Source organism: Dama dama, chromosome 5, assembly GCF_033118175.1.
Source record: "Dama dama isolate Ldn47 chromosome 5, ASM3311817v1, whole genome shotgun sequence".
NCBI lineage: Eukaryota > Metazoa > Chordata > Mammalia > Artiodactyla > Cervidae > Dama > Dama dama.
This window is the reverse complement of record NC_083685.1, coordinates 21,005,076-21,027,079: the sequence shown is the minus strand read 5'-3', so window position 1 is coordinate 21,027,079 and position 22,004 is coordinate 21,005,076. Positions and strand designations below refer to the sequence as shown.

General features: G+C 43.0%; 1 protein-coding gene and 1 long non-coding RNA gene across 4 annotated transcripts in view; one reads left to right on the top strand and one right to left on the bottom strand.

Moving 5' to 3' along the window:
• Positions 1-7,826, bottom strand: part of LOC133056614 (uncharacterized) — a 34,424-nt gene extending 26,598 nt beyond the window's left edge. The window contains exons 1-2 of the long non-coding RNA XR_009692860.1: positions 7,672-7,826; positions 6,934-7,070 (exon numbers count right to left, since the gene is read on the bottom strand). This is a non-coding gene — a long non-coding RNA (uncharacterized LOC133056614). The remainder of the gene's footprint in view (positions 1-6,933; positions 7,071-7,671) is intronic.
• Positions 7,827-8,079: 253 nt separating this feature from the next.
• Positions 8,080-22,004, top strand: part of CCDC92 (coiled-coil domain containing 92) — a 35,196-nt gene continuing 21,271 nt past the window's right edge. Inside the window, exon 1 of one of the 3 annotated variants that reach the window (XM_061142078.1) lies at positions 8,080-8,210. The gene's annotated coding sequence lies outside the window, so the exon portion shown is untranslated. Of the gene's footprint in view, positions 8,211-8,452; positions 8,567-22,004 lie in introns of those variants that run through there. The other 2 variants (XM_061142077.1, XM_061142079.1) reach the window with 2 other exon arrangements.

Sequence of the window (22,004 nt, the reverse complement as noted above, 5' to 3'; positions counted from 1 at the left end):
TGATGTGTGTGTTAGAAACACAAAGAGTTAACAAGAGTCAAACTAGTAAATCCCAGGGCCCATGTTTAAGTTTCTGCATTTGTTCTACAGTTATGAGAAATGAGAACTACTTGTATTCTTCATATTGCTAAGAAGAAAACTTCCTCCAAAAGCTGGGAGCAACAAATATACCACTCAAAAAACATTCACTTTAGAGGATACTTTAATATATGACAGATGTATTTTTAAAGTGTATACATCTATTAACCATGCAGCTAACAAATGTCCTAGATATGATGTACTTTTAAAAAGTAAATGCTCCATTACAAATGAAATAACAAATTGATAAATTGATAGATGCAATGACATATAATCCTGAAAAATGAAAAAGTAAAAAAACTTGAATGTTCCAACATCCTACTACCCAAAGTCCACAATTTTTAAGATTTTCATTTAATTTCCTCCAGACATTTTACCATCATAGACTTTTGTGGAGGGCAATTGGGACTTCTGTTTAATAAGAGTTTTAAGCATATAATGTATGCAATTTTGTATCCTGATTTTCTTCACTTAACACTGTCATAAGCACTTTAATACATTTTCTTCATAAATATTTTAATAGCCAATAATATATTACCCAGTGGATAACTTAACCAGCCTGCAAATGCACCCTTAAAAATAATTCTATAATATGTATCTTTTATACATAAAACCTCTCTGTATTTAAAAATATTCCTTTGATGGTTTCTAGGTGGTTGCTACATCAATGACTATGATAACTTTTAAGGCTCTTGATACATATAGCCAATGTAACGTAAGTGTGTGACATTTTTGCTACACCCACATTAAGTACTAGGTCTTAAAACTTTCTAAATTCGGGCCTTTACTAAATGAGAAATCGTAACATCTTCATTAAAGAAGTAAATACTGTTTAAAAAAAAAACTACAACAATCCAAAAGCATGTAAAATAAATATAAAATCAGTCCCAGAAACAAAAATTCAATCTCCCTATTCTCCTCCACTCCTCCTTTTCCACTTATCTTTCTAGACTTATCTCTATTTTCATTCAGAACACACACACACAGCCACACACATTGTTATTTTGTTTTCTATCTTACAAAAAATGGAATTAAACTTGCTCAAAAATATATTCTGGATATCCATCCAGGCTATGTCAACACATACAAATCTGCCTTTCTTTTTAAAAGCTACCTAACATTCCATAGTGTAGAGGCAACAAACTTTTTCTGCATTCATCTTCAGCTTTTCCTCTTTATAAGTGATACTGTGACAGATTTCATTCATACTAACTTTAACTTGTATCCTCTTATTAGAATATCCCCAATTCCCTGAAGTGTATCTGCTGAATGAAAGCATATGGGTGTTTTTAAAATTTTGATAGGTTTAACCAAATTGTCATAGGGAAAGGGAAAACTAATTTCAGTCAATTCTAAAGGAAATCAACCCTGAATAGTCACTGGAAGGACTGATGCTGAAGCTCTAATACTTTGGGCCACGTGATGCGAAGAGCCAACTCACTGGAAAAGACCCTGATGTTGGGAACGATTGAGGGAAGGAGGAGAAGGGGTGACACAGGATGAGATGGTTGGATGGCATCACCAACTCAGTGGACACAAGCTTGAGCAAACTCTGGGAGATGGTGAAGGACAGGGAAGCCTGGGATGCTGCAGTCCACGGGGTCACAAAGAGTCGGACACAACTTACCAACTGAACAACAAAGACTGTATCAGGTAGCTTTTCTTCTACATACTTGGATAGCATTTTAACTTGCCTGAAAGCCATTACCTCCTCTATAAAATCTCACCGTTTTAATTTCCATTTCCCTAATCACAAGTGAGGCTGAATTTCCTGTCATCGCTTTGACACTTTCATTTCTCTATAAGAACTATTAAATGAGAACTATTCACATCCTCCATTCATTTCTTAACTATGTCAATTCTATTATCCTTTGTTTGTTTGTGAGGTCGCTCAGTCATGTTCAACTCTTTGGGACCCCATGGACTGTAGTCTACCAGGCTCCTCTGTCTCCTCTGACCTGGGATTTTCCAGGCAAGAGTACTGGAGTGGGTTGCTATTTCCTTCTCCAGGAGCTCTTCCCGACCCAGGAATTGAACCCGGGTCTCCCACATTGTAGGCAGACGCTTTACCATCCGAGCCACCAGGGAAGTGGCTTTTTTTGTTTGTTTGTTTATACATGATCCCAGAACTTTTCCCCTAGTCTGTCAACTTATAATGTTTTTACATCACACAGAAATATCAGCTTTGATGATGTTCAAACTTATCAGTCTCTTCTTTATGATTTGGGGCCTTGGTCTTACGTATTAATAAACTGCTTACCCTAGAAACTTATTTTCCAACATAATAAATTCTCTTATATTTTCTTCTTATACTTTTACAGGTGTTTTTGTCTTTAAGCTCATTCTTTAACTCAAATAAGCCATTTTGAATATGGGGAAGTAGAATCTTTCTTTCCAAAATAGTCATTTACCCCTCTACAATGTATCCAACATTATATCCTATGTATCCAACTCAACTGTTTCAAAATACCAACTTTATTATATAATAAATTCCTCTGTATATAAATGGGTTACTGGCTCTACTTTGTTCCATGTACCAACCTCTCTATTCCTGTACTCACCATTTACATAACTGTACCATTACAGTATGTTTTGATATCTGGCATAGCAAATCCTTCATCAGTATTTTCCACTTGAAAAATTTCTTGGCCACTCGAGCACATTTAGTCCTCTGGACAAATTTTAGAAGCAATTTATCAAGTGTCCAAAAGTAAGTCTCACTGGGATTTCAACTAGAATTACATTGAAGTTACAGTTTAATTTGTAGAGTACTGCAATCTTTACAAAGATGCCATCCCTTTCCAAAGCATGTAATGTCTGTCCACTTATTTGGGTTAGCTTTTCAATTCTTCAGGTAAAGGTTTCTACTTTTTTCATAGAGCTTCTGTACATTTGTGTGTTACTCTTAAATGTCTTCTGGTTTTGTTGCTATTGAGAATACAGTCTTACTTTTCTACAGGAACAATTACAAATTACTTATTAGTGAGATTATACATCTTTCTAAATGTCAAATTATATCTCTATCCATTAAACTATCGAGCCACATCCTGCAACCATGTGTGTGGATTTTCATTTTCTCATTGATTTGTGTGAGTTCTTTACGTGTTGTAGATATTAACTCTTCACTTACATTTGTCACAACTATTTTTCTACTTTGTGGTTTGGCTTTTGATCCTAGGATTTCATTTTTCCTTTCTTCTTAAAGAAGTTTTCAATGTTTATGTAGTCCAATACAAATTTTAACTAATAACAAATCTGAATGTCTCGTGGGTACCAGGACCTGTACCTCTTTCTCTCTCAACACCTGTATTGTGGGTATCATTTTCCTTACTTAAATTCCAGTTCAAGCCTGTCGGATCGCTAAGCCTGTGCTCTGTTCACCTCGGCATAGAGAACTCCTTTTTCCAGATGTTCCCCTATTTTTTTAAAGTTTTTTTTTTAATGTGGGAATTATTTTAAGTCTTCATTGAATTTGTTACAGTATTGCTTCTGTTTTATGTTTTGTTTTTATGTTTTAGGCCCTGAGGCATATGGGATCCCTGACCAGGGATCAAACCCATACCTCCTACATTAGAAAATAAAAGTTTTAACCACTGGACCATCAAGGAAGTCCAGCCCAGATGTTTAATATTTACTTCCATATCTTCTCTGATTTGGAGGGCATTTGTGATGGTTTGTCACTTACTACACTTCCATATACAGTTTATCTTTGGGGTGTTGAACAGGTTCCAGTGACCTGTCCAGATACTCTGAAGCTAGTGTGACACTGTTTAAACACAATTGGTTCTACAATATGTTTAAACAATTAGCTTGTTCTAGCTCATTACTCACTATTCTGTCCAGTTCACCTGAAAAAGGGGATCTCTACAGCATTCAAACATCACATCCAGGGATATGGCCTATCCTTCAGTTTAAGACATTCTTTCTCATCTTTCAAGGTATTGTTTGGTCTCTTCCAGGCAGGTCAGTCGCACTTGTCTTGATGAAGCAGTGTTTACCTGTTTCGTGGTTTTTGTTGCATTGTGATCAGAGCCTGCTTTTTTGTTTGTTTTTCCATTTTAGTTTCTGAAAAAGTTATTATTAGTACTCAGAAAGCTATAAATATTATATACTCATTGTGTGCCCAGTTGCTTTCTCAATTTTTTTATCTAGTATCTTTTTTCTGTTATTCTTTTTTTTTAGCCAATAGCATTTAAAATATTTCCCTTCTTTTCATTTTAGAACCTCACCTCACTCTTATTTCATGTATTCCTGCTTTGACAAAACTTACCAAAAATATGTTAAATATCCCAAATTTAGACTCTCTCTGATCCTATTCTGTTAAGCATAGTATGAATAGTTTAACATACGTGTGTTTTGCATTAAAAAGTGCATCTTTATGCCTATTTTTTGAAAATAAAAAATTATTTATTTTTACAAGCAAATATCTATTTTGACCTTAGTTTAGCTGGTAGTTTGAAGTTAATGTGAACTAGAAGGGAAAGACCATCTCTCTTCTAGAAAGACCTCTGACATCGCCTACCTGGGCTTCCCCACTTTCACTCTCCACTCCCACATTCTGCAGGTAGCAGCAGCTGGAGTGGTTGTTTAAAAATGCAAATCTGATTAAGTCATTCCCCTGTTTAAAACCCAACCTTTGTAATGGTTTCCCATTTCACTCAGGATAAAATAAACCTTAACCTGCCCTACAAGACCCTACATGATTTGGCCCCCTGCCTAGCCACACTTGCCCCTCACCCACCATAATCTATCCACAAGTCATTCTTTCAGTTCCCAGAATGGGCAAAGCTTTTCCCCTTCTGGGCCTTCTCACATGCCGTTCCCCTGCCTGGAAAATTATCCCCCATCTCATTCTACACTGACGCCTACTCACCCTTCAGATCTCAGCTCAAAGCTTATTTTTGCAAAAAAGTCTTTCCTGGGTCCTATCTCTGCAATCTAAAATGTGGTCCCTTTTTAAATACCTTCTCATAGCCAATACTACCTCACTTTCATAGCAGATACTAGTTTGTGATTATAGGAGCAGCTGCATGATTGTGTTTAATTTCTGATCCCTTCTGCCCCCATACTTAAACTAGAAGAGAACAGGGGCAAGCTGATTTTGGTGGCCATGCTAGAAACATTCATGTACATCTGAATAAAAGGAAAAAATACCTACATACCTCTTAATTGTGCCCTTTACATCTTAATATGATAACCATCACATTATTGAATATGTATAAAAACTGTTAAAACTGTTGATACCTCTGGCAAATTCAGTAAGAATCCATTGTACTCAAAGGACATAAAAACTAACCTGAATCTGTTGCTGCTACAGAAAAACACAAACAAATTTACATCACTAGGAAGTTCTGTTTACATATTATGAGTGTTTTATGTAGTGTTCAATTTGCTGATGCTTTATTCACAGTCAACTAATTTTTATGCCTTATTTTTCAAAGCATGTAAAACACTATGAAAAATATGCTTTGTAAAATACTCTTTCAGAAGTCTAAAGGGTACTTGATAAAAATATGACAAAATTAGAAACTAAACAGCAAAGTTGGCTAGCTGTAGTATTTTATTACATACATATCTAGCCAAAGAAGGAAATATAAATTGTAGTGCAAATTTAAAAATCCCTTCAGATCACAAAATCAACATTATATACTACTTTATACTCTACAAAGACTTTCACACACATCATATCACTGAACTTGATGAAGTAAATAGAGCAGATATTATCACTACTTATAGAAAAGAAAACTCAGGCTTAGAGTGATTAAATGTCTTCCTCAAGGTCACAGGACTTTAAAACAGGAGTCACAATTAAAACAGAGTCTTTAAAACAGAATCAGAATTACAAGGTGGGGGGGTTGTCCCCACATGTAAATTTCTGAACCAAAGAGAACGTCCATCATAAACACTTAGTCTCTGTAGTAAGTGTAGATTTGTGCTCCCTTCACTAAAATTTCAGTAGAGAACAACCAAAAAAGCTATTTTAAATGTAAATAAATTGCCATCAATTCAGGAAATGGTTAAATAAACTATGGTGTCCTCAAACTATGGAACATGATGCAGCAGTTCTGCAAAATAATTGAATGCATCCTATGCTAAGAACTGAAAGCTAGAGTGAATGCATACTTGTTAAAACAGCCGAAGATAATACAAGTACACATTGGCATAAAAACATTTTTAAAGATCTAGAAGGTTATACACGGTTGTTATCTCTGGGAACAGAGGGCTGTAGTCAAAGACATTGGCCATCTCTGTGATGTTTTAATTTTTACAAAGAAACGGTTTTACTTTGCTGATTTAAAAGTAATTCTTAAGATTTCAATCAATCTGTGGGTTGAACAAGAAGATCATTTTTCTAGGTCTAAAAAACTGTGGAAAGGAAGGAGAAAACCTTATAAAGGAAGGAGGAACCCCCGGTTTAAAAAAAAAAAAAAATATATATAGCAACAAAAACAGTTCGATTCTCTTGAAACAATAAACTATCACAAAACTTTCCTTTAAAAAAAAAAGGCAACAGCTTAGAATTTTTAAAAATATCTAGTCTCCTTTGTTGCAATAAGACAACCAATAAACTATCAACTAGGAGAGTCCGGAACAGGATCCTCTGGGAGAGATTTAGTTGTTAGAGTTGGGCAAGGAAGGTTTCACAAAGGAGCTGAATTTTGAGGGAAATGAGAGGTGACTGGGCAGAGAGATGCGGGAAGATTAAGCCAGATGGGGAAATGCCTGGGAAGTGGATATACTGAGTTAATCAGAAGCAGGGCCCAGGAAGAAAACTAGAGTAAAGTCCTGAAAGAGGAGGATTCCTTTGGATGTGGGAGGTTAGAGGGAGCTCGACTGCGCTGCCATCCAGTTTACCTGGGTGAGAATCCGGCCCTTGTTATGGTCAAACAATGGAGGCGTCCAGCGGCAGCAGCGATCTGCGCTGGGTGCCCGGGGGGTTCCTCATCACCTGAGTAGGATGCTCGGCTGGCTCAGCTGGGACGCGAGGCGCTCTTTAAAAAAACACACACACACACACACAACATCACACCATGCAGCCAGGCTTCTCCGCGGCACAGCCCGGCTCCCTTGATCCCACGGCGCGGCCATTACCGCCTCTCCGGGGACCCGCCTGGAAAGGCTCCAAGGCGCGGCTTCACGGGTTTCTAAAGCTGTTTTGCTCCCCCTTCCCTCGGCTCCAACAACAATGGAGCCCGGCTCGGGAGTCCGGCTCCCGCGGGGCCTCTTACCGGCCTCGCCCCGGTCGCTGCCCCTCCGCCGCCGCGCGCCCTGGCCGCCATCTGTGACCCCCGCTCCCCAGCACTGCGGGCCCACGCCGGCTCGCCGAGGCCCAAAGCCAGGCTGCCCTCCCCCGGGCCGGCCCGGGTGGCCGCCGGGCCGCCCGGCTGCGCGGAGCCACTCTGACCTTTCCCACCCGATGCCCGGGCGCTCGCCCCGGCTCCAGGCCCATCCTAAGTAATGGGTTGTTTTTCTTTTCTTTAATCCACTCATCCTCCTTCCGACCCAGAACCCGCTCCCTAGCCACCCCCCTCGCCCCCGCCTTGATCCCGAAAAGAAATAAAGACACTACAGCCCGGCCACCCCAGAACTCACTCCAAGTGAGGGGTTGAAGCGCCCCAGGCCGCGGACTCCGCGCACCCACCCTCCCTCTCCTCAAGGGACACCTCACAGGTGCGCCTCCGAGCCGCGCGCGCGCGCTCCGCACACCCAGACGCCTCCGGGGGACAGCGCGCGTGCGCACGCACGAGGCCGGCGAGCCCCGGGGGAGCGGGGGCCGCACGCATGCGCGCCGCCCGGCCCTGGCCCCTTCCCCCCCGCCCCCCACCGCCTCTGCCCCCGCCCCCGTCGGCTGCCCGCGCGCGCCCTCCCCCCTCCCCAATCCCAGGCCTGTCACGGGTACCCCCCCCCCACCCCCCACCGCCCAGCGCGCGCGCTCCCGCTCGCCCGCCTCGCTCCTCCTCCTCCCCTCCCGCCCCACCCGGACCCGCGTTACCCTGGGCAACCGCAGTGCGGCCGCACCTGAGCTGTGCGCCTGCGTCCCACCGGCCAGACCCTCCCTTCCCCTTGGTCGGTTCCCCAGCCCCGCACAGCTGCGGGAGAGTGGGGGCGGGGCGTCAACCCGTCCCCGCGAAGTGAGTATCGATCGGCCTCCCCAGCCCATCCCCGCAGACACAGACCCGCCGCCGCCGCCGCCGCCGCGCCGGCGCCTCGGCCGCCCGCCGGGTCAGCGCGGCCAGGCCTTCTCGCCGCCCCGGCCCCCCGCTCCCAGCGTGCACCGCGGCGAGCGCTCGGGTGGGAGCCGGCGAGATGCGCTTCGCGGGCGGTGCCCACTGACCTCCCTCGGCGGCCCGGCCGGGGCAGGGCCGGAGCCAGGAGCCAGCCCCGCCCGCCGCCCCGCCCATGGGCCGCCGGCCCCCGCAGCCTCCCGCCGCGAGGATCGCGCCGAGGGGGGGAGCCGCCTGAAGGAACGCGACGGCTGCGCCCGCAGGTGAGGCGGGGCCCGAAGTGTGACCGAGTCCAGCCCCGCTCACCTGGCGGTACCTGCAGGGAGGCTCTGCGGGTGCCGGCGGGGGGCGGCGGCACCTGTCGCAGCGGGAACTCATTTAAGTAATTTTTCAAGCCCTCACTGCAAGGGGAGGGGTCCTCCAGACCCACGGGGTGGGGAAGGGTGTCCCCTTACGGAGACATCGCGGGGGAGGGGGTGGGAGGTAGATAAGAATAGATGGAAAGGAGGGCAAAAGTGAGGCGCGGCGACCCCGCGCCGGCTGCCTGCAGGGTCTTCCAGCCCGTTATTGGGAGGGGTTGCCCTTGCCAGGGCTACAGTCCAGGCTGGGGTGCGAACCCGCCGCGCACCCAAGCCAATCCGAAGCGGGAGGAGAGGGCAGCCCAGGGGCGTTCCTGCCAGCCCCGGGGTGGGATTGTAGGGTGAGGGATCCGCATTGCAGGTGCACTAGGAGCGCCCGAGGGCCTGGCCCTGCTTTGTCTGGGATGCCGTGGGGAGGCGGCCATCCGAATCCACATCGCCTTTTCAAATGCGTTTTACCACCCCGTGGACATTAGAGACCCTCCCAGATAAGTTGCATTGTCTCCTGTCCTGATAACCCTTTATGTAAGTACTCTACCTTTACAGCCCTTTTCTGAAGCTTTGGTGTGGGCTTTAGTTTACCCTAAATAACGATTTGTTTGTGAATCTTGAAACTGAGCGGAATGCAAATATGCAGCAGGGCTCCAGGCTCGGCTACAGAGCCGCCGTCTACTACAGCGAGTTACTCCAGTTTATCTAACTTACCTGTTTTCTTGCTGACCTGTATTAATTACAAGCTTTGGTATTAGGCAGTATGATCTATTTCCATAATGAAACGAAGTGGCCGTAAGAGGAAGTATAATCGCGCTCTGTTATTTAAGTTGCAGCAATCAGTCTTAATAACAAAATACAAGCCGCCCGACTGTTCTACCGTAATGTATTACCCATTTCCAGAAACCTACCTGTAAGAATGTTAATGCTAGAATTGCCGTTTTAAGACTTTTAAGTCTGAAATGTATTTCAAGAGCCTTATTATTGTTTTATTAAATGGGTTTTGTTTTGTTTTTTGTTTTGTTTTGCACAATCAAGAATTCCTCTGCATTGTCTTGCCATTGAATTGCAAGGAAAATAATGCTAACATTTAAAGTGACTTGTACCTCCAAAGATGTTTTGAATTTATTTATTTTGGCTAAATGTTCATTTTATGTGAAATATATTTTGGGAGAAGGTTTTAAGGTTTGTGGTAAATTTATATGTGTGTCTTTATACATATGTTTACATGTGCATAGACACTACTGGAAAACCTTAAGATAAAATAATTTTTATTATTCCTCTGCATCATGATGTAATTACTCAGTATATTTAGTTTAGGTATACTTAATATCTAAAGTACTGGACAATAATTCATGTGTATGAGATTTTTCCTGTAGCATTTGTAGATACTAACAATCTAACAAACAGTTTTCTTGGCAATTAGATATTTTTATTGTTGATTCTTTTCAAAAAGAACAAATGAATCCTTTTACCTATGGCAGAAAATCACTCTTGTGGGTGCATAACTGTCATCTGTCATTCATTGGATAAATTCATTTTAGCATCATCATTACTTAATTGACAGAGTGCATTTGTGGCAATACTGATGTTAACAGCATGGAGACTTTTAAGACATACTTATTTTTATATTTATTTATCATTTTCTCATATGGCAAGAAAAGAAAAAGCCTTTTTTCTTTTATCTGGAATAAGGTCAGCCATAAAAAGTCCTTAAGACAAAGCGGACACACTATGTTTGTTAACTGAGATTAATTCTATCTACTGGATTGTGTATCCTTAAAGGGCAGAAACTAGGCGCCTTTATATGCTTCACTCACCAAGTGTGCAATAAGTGTTTGACTCAGATTAACCGTTCCAGACTAGTTAGGTAGGTGCTAGCTTAATGACACCAATTTTCACATCTCCAGCTTTGATGTTTAAACCAGCAGAAAGGTTGGGCAGGGGAGTGAACGTGTCCTATTTGTCTTCAAATATTCAAGGTCTGTCAGGCAGCAGAGGGATTTTGTGTTTTAGAGTATTTCCATGAGTTCCAACAAAGGCAAGTAGTACTTGCAGAAAGACAGACTTCACTTTGATATAAAAAGCACAAGTTGTTTATGATTAGAACATCCAGTGGCAAGAAGGGGCTGCTCTTTCCCTGCAGAGTTTCTGAATAATCTGGACCCCCGATGGGCAGGAATGGCTGTTAGGAGGTACCCCCATTGGCATGAGAGAGGTCTTCTGAGGGGGGCTGAGGGACTGCAGTGGCAGTCTGATTGGAGGGCATCGTGGTGTCTTTTTATTTCTTACTCTGACTTCTGCAGTTTGGGCATAACAACACCCCAGACACCTACTTACATCCTCGGAAGATTGTTACCAGGGCAGAGGCCTACCTGATATCAGGGATGATTCTAAGCCTACTTTCTTTGCGTTTGTGTGGGGCTTTACAGGTAATAAAGCACTGTCACATCCTGGTCTTATTTTAAAAGATGCTTCTTAATAATGCATGATTTTTTCTCTTGGCTTTTATTTTCTATGAATGTGAATGTGAAGTTGCTCCGTCATGTCCGACTCTTTGCGACCCCATGGACTATAGCCTACCAGGCTCCTCTGTTCATGGGATTTTCCAGGCAAGAGTACTGGAGTGCGTTGCCATTTCCTTCTCCAGGGGATCTTCCCGACACAGGGATCTAACTCAGGTCTCCCACATTGTAGGCAGATGCTTTACCATCTGAGCCACCAGGGAAGTCCTTTATTTTCTATAATAAACATTTAATCAAGAGGAAAATTACCATTTTCTAGGAAGAGAAGCAGGAGAGGCTTTTTTTTTTTTTAATGGAATGATGTCAGTCATTCAAGAGTCAGCAGGTTGTGAAAGTGAATAGAATTTTTTTTTTCTTAGCTGAAATTATTTTTTGAAAGATACTGGTTAAGGGCTGACTCTTGTGCTTGCGATGCATTTTAGTTTGTTTATTTCATTACTCAAACATGACTCAAATTTCACAGCCGAAAGTCCAGTCATATCCCCTGACAGAAAGTTGCACTGGACTTTTTTCTGTATGTCTGCCTCATACATGTTGGCAGGTAAAACACAGCTGAGAAGAAGCAGAATCACAGTGGTCCAAAAAGATGAGGCAAATTAGAGTTTGTGTTTGAAGAAGGAAAAGATGTGTCCGATTTGTACTAAGCCCAAACTGGGAATGATAATTTGTCAACGATAAGAATGATGCTCGGTCCGTTAAAACAAAGATGAGGCTATTGACTGTCAATCATAGTACATGTATTAAGTGGATCAGTGGGGTTAGGACTCTGTCTGTGCCCCAGGAGCAGAGCTAGAGCTTCCTGTGAATAGTAGAGAACCCAATAAATACTGTGTGCACAAGGATTTAAGTGGAACATGATGGTAACGAGGCCAATTGAGTTAGGCCAGATTCTGAGCTCTCCAATTTAGGAAGAAGTTAGAGGGGAAAAAACCAGCTCTGAATTAATGTATACTTGTAATTAATTTTAAAAAAAAACCTTTAGAAAAATAGTCCCTCTCTTTTGTTCTTTAGCAGATGAGTTTGTCCCATGCTTTTGTGCCTGTTATCCACCAGCTGGATTTGGGTATGACTATTTAAATATTGTAAAGATTTTTAAAATTTGCTTAAACCAGAGATGCACTGTTTATTTATACTTTATGCATGAAAGGAAAGGAGAAGAATATAGTTCTTCTGGCCAACCAAAAAATCAAATAAGGACACCTTACAAGTATTGATTTATTCCTTGAGGGGAAAAAAATTGCAGATGCTGTTTTAAATATTATGATCAGGACAACAAATAATCAAGTAAGGCAACCAGTTAGAAAGCAGCCTTTTTGTAGGTGAAAGGTTACATTTTACAGAACCTCGCCATAGTCTCTGAGGGCATCTCACAGATGTCTTAAAAGACCCTTTTGTTAATCAGAAAACCAGAGTTTATGTTTTTTCACAAGTTTCTACACTGGGGAGCAGACAAATGAATACTTTTATGATTATCCCTGTATACCACTTTATCAGAAATAACCGTGTGAAGCAAGAATTCTCTACTCCTCTGAACCTGTAAGGGAAGAGGGAATAAGTGTTGTCCTCTTTTCCAGATCCTTCCTACTAGCTGATTCTTAGGAGTGAGCAGTGCACTTCAATCAGCTAGCACACAAGAACAAGCCTGAGATGCTAAAAGCTACAATAAAGAAAACAGAAGAATGCTGTTAATAATCCAATTCTAGGCATACAATATTCTGCTGCTACAATCTTTCTCTTTGTTGCCTCTTTGACAACACTTAAGATGTTACATTTAGACCCATGTAAGATCCATGATCTTTGCTCTTCAGAGTTCCTTCCCACCATGTTTCTAAATGCAGGCTGAACCCCTGTTATTTACTACATAGGTAAGAGGATTTATGAGGCATTTCTTTTTTATTTGTTTGGCTGCACTGTGTCTTAGTTTCTGCACGTGGGATCTAGTTCCCTGACCAGAGATCAAACCTGGGCCCCCTACATTGGGAGTCTTGGCCACTGGACCACCAGGAAAGTCCATTTGAGTCATTTCTTATGTGACATTGCTGCCACATATTAATGTTAATTCCCAGGACTATTGCAGTACTGATTTTCTTAAAGTCACACAGTCCACCTGGAAATGAGTGGCACCACACTCTGAAAGGGCCACCTTTAGTGTAACCTCACTGTGAAAACACTGGCTCCCCAAGGTACAGGTCCATCCCTATCATGGCTTAATCATCCAAAGGCAGCCATATTTTTCTAATGGTTTCTAATGTAATTTCTCTTAATGACGAGTGTATGTGATGAGGTTCCTGCCACACTCCAGACATCGAAGGAACCCCCGTTTCTCCAACTATCACAAGCATCAACTCAGGTAAAGGACACGGTGTCACGTCTCCCTCAGTGGCTGTGGCATGTGGGAATAGATCCAGTTTTTATAAATATCTGTCTTGCACATTGATGAGAAAGATGAAGAAAGGCTTTGCTATTTTTTAAATTTTCTGTTCTGGGAATATAGCAAAAGTTATTAGGCAGAGCCTGTCCTTTTCAAGGAGGGGTCAATCCTTGTCTTCGATAGTGAGTCATCTTTATCTTTTGGTTGAATCATGGTGGGCGGACTAGAAAATCCCTGGGGAACAGAGCAGCCGCTTTCAGCCATTGAGATACTTGCTCACTGACATGTCCTATTGCACTGGATGGGGGAGGGCTGGGGGAGGCAGGTAGGACATAGTCTTTGATGACAGAGGGAAAAGATAGGTCATCCTTCTAGGCCTCTGAATTGTGTGATGGGTTTCACACACAAGTGAGGAATTCGTTCCCATCAAGAAAGTGCTGCAATCAGTTTTCAACAGAAAGAGATTTTCAGTATAGTGAGGCTGTAGTATTAGGACCTGGTTCAGAGATGAGCAAAGTGCAACGTTACTCTCTGAGGGCAAAGACATGGGGTTTTTGTGGGGGGTGGGGGGGTAGAATCTAAATTGAAACAAATATGGCCAGAGTTGAGACCTTCCCGAAGATAGGTTGAGCATGCTGTGTGTTCAGTGGTGTTCTTGTGGCTCATTCAGTTGTAGAATGGAACTCAGCAGTTTGATCCTCATTGACTAAGTCTGGAACGGCACCTTGACTTTACCCACCAGCAGGCTATGGGCACATTAGGGGGCCTTCCCATGTAGGCCCAGAGGCCCATAAGACCTTTCTGGGTGGCTTTTCATCTTGAGTCTGAAACTTAAGTGAGAAGCAGATTATCTATCTCTGAACCTCAAAGGAAAACCAAGTGAAGTTAGGAGTTGTTAAGCAGTTGGGGCCAGTTTCTTTCCACCAGACATGCTGTGAGGCCTTGGTACATTAGTATTAGTGGCCCACAGAAGTATAAATCCTTATGGGAAGGTTGACCTGTTCAGCAATGCGAACTGTTGAACCCTAAAGAACCTCATCACCCAGGCTTCTTAGGCCTGTGAATGAATTGCTTCGATGCTCTTTATCAGTACTGCCCAGTAACAGAGCACAGCTTCATCTAGCACATTAAAATTCTGCCTTTAAAAATCTCATAAGGGACTTTGCTGGTGGTCCAGTGGTTAAGACTTTGCCTTCTAATGCAGGGGCTGCTGGTTCGATCCCTGGTCAGGAAGCTAAGATCCCACATGCCTCAGGGCCAAAAAACCAACATGCAAAACAGAAGCAATATTGTAACAAATTCAATAAAGATTTTAAACAAATGGTCCACATTAAAAGAGAAAAATCTTAGGAAAAAGAAGTCTCATAAGCCTACTGAGTTTTCTAGACGAAGGTCCCAGTTTTTTGTCTGTTAAAGCTCTCGTGTTCACAATCTGTTAAGTAGAGCACCTGGCTGCTTCCGTCCAGTTCTGAAAAATCCTGCCAGGTTTTCTTTTTTTTTTTTTCCCCCCCTACAATTCCATTGTGACAATTAACTGCCTCTTCTGATCCTGAATGATACAGTCAATGTGTAGGGCCTTACAGCTTTATTTACAATCCAACCTGTAAATTATAGACTCCTGTTATAAGTATAGACACATTTAAAGTGCCAAATCCAGAAATAAAATATTTTAGATGGTCATTGTGTCAGCCTTTTGTACATGGGTACCCTCTACATCTGGCGAAATTACTAAGTGGTGACATGAAAATCGTTTTCCTTGTTTGAATCAGACCAATTTGAATATACTTACAAATCCCACCCCTCTAAGGGGGAGATAACTAAGCCAGTCTTGGTCTACATGCCCCTGCCCACCTGCCCATGTGAGCCTGACACATACTGTAGCTCACACAGTTCTGTTGAACTGCTGAAATTGGAGCATACCACTCCTGCTGAATTATCCCCTGCAGCCCTTTACATGTGCATGTACAAGGCCGGAGCACAGGAGCAAGATGAGAAAATTAAATCCTTAGGAGCTGCCAAGGTGCTGCCTGGGGAAGGCCAAAATATCTAGTTACAGGGACCCCTGACAGCTTCCAAAGGCCCTTGCACCATGGGCTACCTGATCGGGCATAAGTACAGCATGACGAAGAGCTGCCAGAAGGGACCGGCCAGGGACTTCCCTGGTGGTCCAATGGTTAAGAATCCGCCTTCCAACGCAGGGGACTCAGGTTGATCCCTGGTCAGGGAACTAAGATCCCACATGCTGCAGGGCAACTAAGCCCACTCTCCACAACGAAAGCCCCTTGAAGCCAGAAAACAACAACAAAGGAGGGACTGAGGGACTGATCAGTCCATAAAGGATGCCTGGCCAAAGACAGCCTTGACCATGTTATTCATCAAAGGGAGAATGTTTCTAAAATGGCCCCAACATAGGGTAACATGAAGACTGTTAGAAATGTGAGTTCCTCCCCGAGTGAGGCACCCTCACTATTTTCACAATTGACCACAGTCAGAAGGAGAATCAGAAAAAAAAGGTGGGGTAGGGGGGCGGTAAGAAGGAAAAGCAGAGTCACATGTTGCAGTGAGAGCAATACATCTTGTCTGTGGACAGACCATGCAGAGGCAAAATGAAGACAGATCCTTCTTTGTTGAGAACCGTTTCCCTTCCAGGGACTAATGTTCTTTTCTGTGAGCTACTAGTCTTCTCTCCTCAATTATGCACAAGTTGTTACTGATTTACTTTAATATACCTTGATTCACCCATACATCCAAACATGTGGTTAAAGGTACATTTAAACAGTATATTTAAATGACAATATATTAGAGATTTTACATTGTAGTTTTCAAATGTTATCAGACATATCAGAAGCCAATTATATATCAATTGATTTTACCATCTTAATTTGGGCTTTAAAAATAAGTGCTCAAAAATACCTAGCATGTGTATACTTACAGCTGATTTCACGTTGTTGTATGGCAGATGCAACATTGTAAAGCAATGCAACATTGTAAAGCAATTATCCTCGAATTTGAAAAATAAAATTTAAAAACCAAACAGTAACAACAACAACAACAAATATGGAGCAGATGGTTCTCGGGAATTCTGAGGTGATAAGGAGTGTTTTCCCTATTTTAATTTCTTTACAAATCTTGAGGGAAAAAGTTAGCTAACTGCTTCACTATCAGTCCAAAGAGAATTAGGGATTTTAGAAAATAAATATTACTATAAGTTGCATTAAAGGATAATGCAATTGTTGATACTAAGAATTTGTCAGATAAGTATGGCATCTTAAAACATTACTCAAAAAAAAATTACTCAGCTAATGGAAGTAGAGCAGTTTTATGGGTTAACACAATGTAATATTGTCTGAGAGTTTTTAAGAGCAAATGATAGAGATAAGTTTCGTACATTATAGCTCATTTTACTTGTATGCTCATGTTTAGATTTATCTACTCTTAAATAATGGTCGGTAAGGAATTTAGTAACTTCAGTTTAATGTAGCCTGCTGGCAGAAAGCCCGCTTTTTTGGTATGAATTGATAATGTGTAGGCTCATCTGTCCCTCCCGCCTCAGGAATGTAAGCTCCAGTAGTGGCCGGGTTTGCATCTGTTTCACTTGGCGTTTCCCAGCTGTCTGCTGAGGGGTGCCTCTCTCAGAGAGGTGCTCAGAGAAAGGTGGTTTCTCCACTGAAAGACTGCACAGCGATACTTTATATCCCCCAACAGAGGGAAACAGAACCTTCATTTACATCCCCAAAGTCACTGAACAAAGTGTGAAAGGGTTTGCCCCAAGAGTATTTTAATAATTCTTCATGCATCTTCTGTGTTCTGTTGGAATACCTTCCTGTACTTAATACAGAAGCTTTTTAAAGAAGATAAGTAGCTTTTCAGTTTGCACCTGTATCTTATTTCTAAACTGGGATTTTTATAACCAGAGTAATCGTACTTTGGAATCGACCTTTTTCAAGTAGAAGACCATTTTTTAAATGACCAGCTCAATACATTTCTTTAACTTCTCTAGTATATTTGTGTAAATTACAAAGTTTAAATTATGGCCCTTTTTTGTAAACAGGGTTTCCTGGTGGCCATGGAGCCTGTAGTTTCATTTCTCCCAGCCTGGAAATGTTTTCTAAAAGTGCCACCACATGTGAAAGATTAAGAGGTTGGGTATGGTTTCATAAATTTCTTAGGAGTCTTTAGAACCTTCATAAGATATATGCAAGTATTTAGTGGTCTCTTGGGCTTGGTGATGCGGTTTCAATTCCTGGGGTGGGACAATCCCCTGTAGAAGAAAATGGCAAGCCACTCCAGTATTCTTGCCTGGAGAATCCCATGGACAGAGGAACCTGGTGGGCTACAGTCCATGGGGTTGCAAAGAGTCAGACCCAACTTGGTGACTAAAAACAGTAACAAAAAGTGGTCTCCTTTAAAACAGGAATTCCTTTGCATTCAAGAAACATTAAGCCTCTAAACATCAACATTTCCTAGGGGTGCCCTGAATGTTTAGATCAAAGTACCCCTGTTGAAAATGTATATTGGGTCAACTTGGATATATCCATTTAATGTCTGCAGAAATATGCAGCTTTATCACTGTAAATTTGGAGTCCCCTTTGGGGGGTTCCAGAATTATCTTACATTCACCCTTCCCATTTCCCAGTTCACTGAACCATTCAAACAGGAAAAACAAAATCTCAAACTGTTCCGATAATGGGAAGAAAATGATTGTATTCTTATGCAAATTTTACGTACAGCTAGCTCCTTTCTTCTGAGCAAAAGGGGGGAAAAAAAGGAAATGCAGAACAGTGAGATGTGTAAAGCAGTGCCTTTGTGCACACCTGCCTCCCAAGAGCTGAAGGTGTGGAGAAACCCTCTCAGCAGCCTGGTGGTCTCTCACTGATGGCTGCCTCTCTTCCCAGGTCAGGAGCCCTCTGTTATAGGAAGGAGGCTGCGTGCCTGTCCCTCCTGAGCGCTCCGTCACCCACAGTTTACTAGCAATCCCAGAACTCTAAGGAGAGCAGGATAAACCTCAAGTCAGAAGGGGGAAAAGGCCCGCCTCGGATTAGACCGCCTCCACCCCAGTGCTGTGACCTTCGGGGCAAGAGCATTCTGCTTTGAGGGGGGACATCCTGTGTGTCATAAGCTGTTTAGTGGTACCCCAACCTCTACCCACCAGATGGCGGAAGTGCCCCTTCCTGGCCGTGACAGCCCACAAGGTCTCCAGACCTGGCCAGTCTCCCCCGGGAGCACCACTGCCTGACTTGGTCAGATTCAAAAATGGGGTTCACCAGGAGGATGCTCCCCCTCGAATTCTGATTGCTCTCATGTGTCTCAAGTCATAAATTTTACATACCTATGCTGTGTATTTTTTGGACGAAAACGACCAATAGTATCTTGCCTCAGCTGTAAAATAGTGACCGTGTAGCTTCTCCGAGGAAGAAGAAAATCTTCCATAGAGGGTGTTCCAAGCAGGTCAGTCAGGCTGCAGAAGCAGCGCAGCTCCTCAGCAGGACCCAAGGGGCGTTTCTTGCAGCGCTCTTGGCTGGACTGAATTTGTCTCAAGAAGGAATCCCCGTCCTCCTCTCTCTCCCCTCCCCAGGCTGGTTAGCCATTCAATTGTTGATCTGAACAGGCAGATTCAATCTCCATCTGAGTAAAGAAAATGTTAGAATCTACACTTAATTCAACCTTGTGTATGAAGAGAGGAATCCCAAGCCCCTCCTCTAACCAATGAGGAAACCCTAAAATTTTCTATGTCAGTAAAACAGATAATGATTTAAATTGTATTACTAAGATGATAAATTATCAAGTAAGGCAAACAATTAGAAAAGCAAACTTTTAGAAATTAGGAGTTACATTTTAAGTGAGTCAGCAACAGTCTCGGAAGTCCAGATGTCTTAAAACACTTGTTTGATAATAAACCAAATAAGTATACACCTTTACACACATTTCCACACTGAAGAGCAGAGTAAGCTTGTTGTTCCTTAATAAAACTAGCTTCTTAGTCCAGAATACTCCAGAATTTTCTGCAACTTCAGGAGCAAAGAAACATGCTTTTTTCATGAGCATCAGGAAGAAGCACTGGGGACTTTCCTGGTGGTCCATGGTAAAGACTTCACCTTCCAATGCAAGGGATATGAGTTTGATCCCTAGTCAGGGAGCTAAGACCCCACATGTCTAGCAGCTAGAAAAACCAAAATGTAAGACTGAAGCAATATTGTAATAAATTCAACAAAGACTTTTAAAAAATGGTCCACTCAACTCGTTTAAAAAAAAAAAAAAAAAAGTATTCTCCCAGTTAGCCCAAGCCAAAAAAGAGTAGACTAGAGAAGCTTAAAACATAGGAAAAGGAAAGAGCAAAAGAGTTTTAACAAGTGGAGTATGGGGCAAAGGATGTTCTGCCCCCATAGGGCATACACGCTTTTCACCTTCACCTGCCAAGAACCTTGGAGTTCACCTAAGGGTGTGGCTGTGGAGTCTGAGGGATGAAACCCAACCCAGCCCCTGGCTAGTAGTGACTTTAAGGAACTCATTTAACCCCTTCAGCTTGTTTGCTAGCCCTGTGAGAGATGAGGAGGCTCTCTAATCCTCAGAATGTTTGTAGCTCAGGGTAGCTCAGCGCCTGGCATGTGAGCCCTCGGTACAAGGTGGTTCTGCCGTTGGCCTTGTTCACCCTGAGTCCCTGGCGCCTCAGGCTGGGTGGCTGCTGCCCTTCCCGTCCCCTCCCTTCCCTGCTGCATCATCCCCGCCAGATTCAATTCCCTCTGGTAGCACTTTGGCTCTAATCGGTAAAAACTCAACTTTCTCCCCATTTCCTCTCTGTTCCAGCTCAGCTTTTCTGAGCGACTTTTAATAAGCAGCTCAATCCAGCCCTCACTTTTCTACCTGACTTTATTTTCCACCACTCGCTGGAATGCTCTTTCCATGTGGGACAGTTTAGTGGTCTCTCTGTGACTCTCAAAACGTCATTCTCACCTCATCCTGTGTAAACCCTGCCCATCGTTGGGGGTCAGCTTCAGTCCCGGCCTCTTGAGACCACCTAGGTCACTGCAGCCTCAGCCACTCGACGTTTCTTAGGCAGCTCCACGTGCCCGGTGATTTGTAAGGTACCAGGAACACTAAAATGATTGGGATGTGGCCCCCACATTTTGTGTCTGGGATTCACAAAGCCTCATACGGTAGACAGGCAGGTAAATGAGAAAGAGCTCCAGGTGCTGTGTGCTGGGTTACCCTTCCCCTGGCCCCTGACTTGGCATCCTCACAAGGATTTAATTATACTTGGTTTTCTTTGTACTCTGGCGGCTGAGCCTTACATCCCTGGTAAGCTGTAGGCATAGGACTGAGTACACAGTGAGCACTTTAGAACATACGCTGGCTTGACCTTTAACCTCAGCACATATGTAAAAGCACACATGGTTGCTTGACCTGTTGTAATGGGCCTCCTAAACTTCAAAAGAAAAATTAGAAGACAAAATTGAGAGGACTTCTCTGGTTGTCCAGTGGTTAAGAATCTGCCTTGCAATGCAGGGGATGCGGGTTTGATCTCTGGTCAGGGAGGTAATACCACATGCCTTGGTGCAATTAAGCTCATGAGCCACTACTGGCGAGTCCACGTGCAGCAACAAAAAGCCCCACCTGATGCAACGAACATCCCACATGCCGCGACTAAGACCCAAGGCAGCCAATTAAATAAAGTGAACTTCCATAATACTGAATTATTAAAAAAAAAAAAAGACAATGATGATGTTAAGCTCCTGGCCATCACCATAAACCTCTTGGTGACTCAAATGGTTTCTAGGCCTGCAGAATTCATGGAATGGGGAATTTCTAAAATGAAAATAAAGACTCACCCTCTGAACCAAATAAACTTAGCCTTATGGAAAAGTCACCACATTGTCCTTTTTCTCTCATTCCATCACGGACCAGAAAAACCATCATCAAAGCTCGGCATGAGCATTTCCTGAATTTCTGCCTCCACTGGAGAGGTGAGAAAGCATGAAACCAGCTTAGTTCCCACGGGCAGAGCCACCTTTCGGGTTTGGCACTGTGCCCGCGTCAGTGCTGGCGAACAACAACCCACAGTCGGCCCCTAACAGAACTAACAGTCCAGGTGTCAGTAAGCTGTGCCCAGTGGGATCCTGTATGTCACAGGCTCCGCAGAGAGTCCTCAACAAGCCCCCCTTTCCCTCCCACTGAAATTAAACTATATTTCCTTTGTACGTGGCTTGAGAGTTTTCTGGCATTTTTATTTGCAAACTTCCCAGAGGCCTACATGAGCTAGGACTGCTTCCTCCTCTGCCTTATCCTCATGCCCGACAAGGTAGTATTGATATTTCCAAGTCCTCTCATGGCACCAATACAATATACACTACCTAATGTGGCGGGGGGTGGGAGGGAGTCAGACCAGAGATTGAGATTACCACTAATTCTCAACTAGAGAGAACCCTTTCTTATTAAAGGGCCAGCTCAAATTACTAGA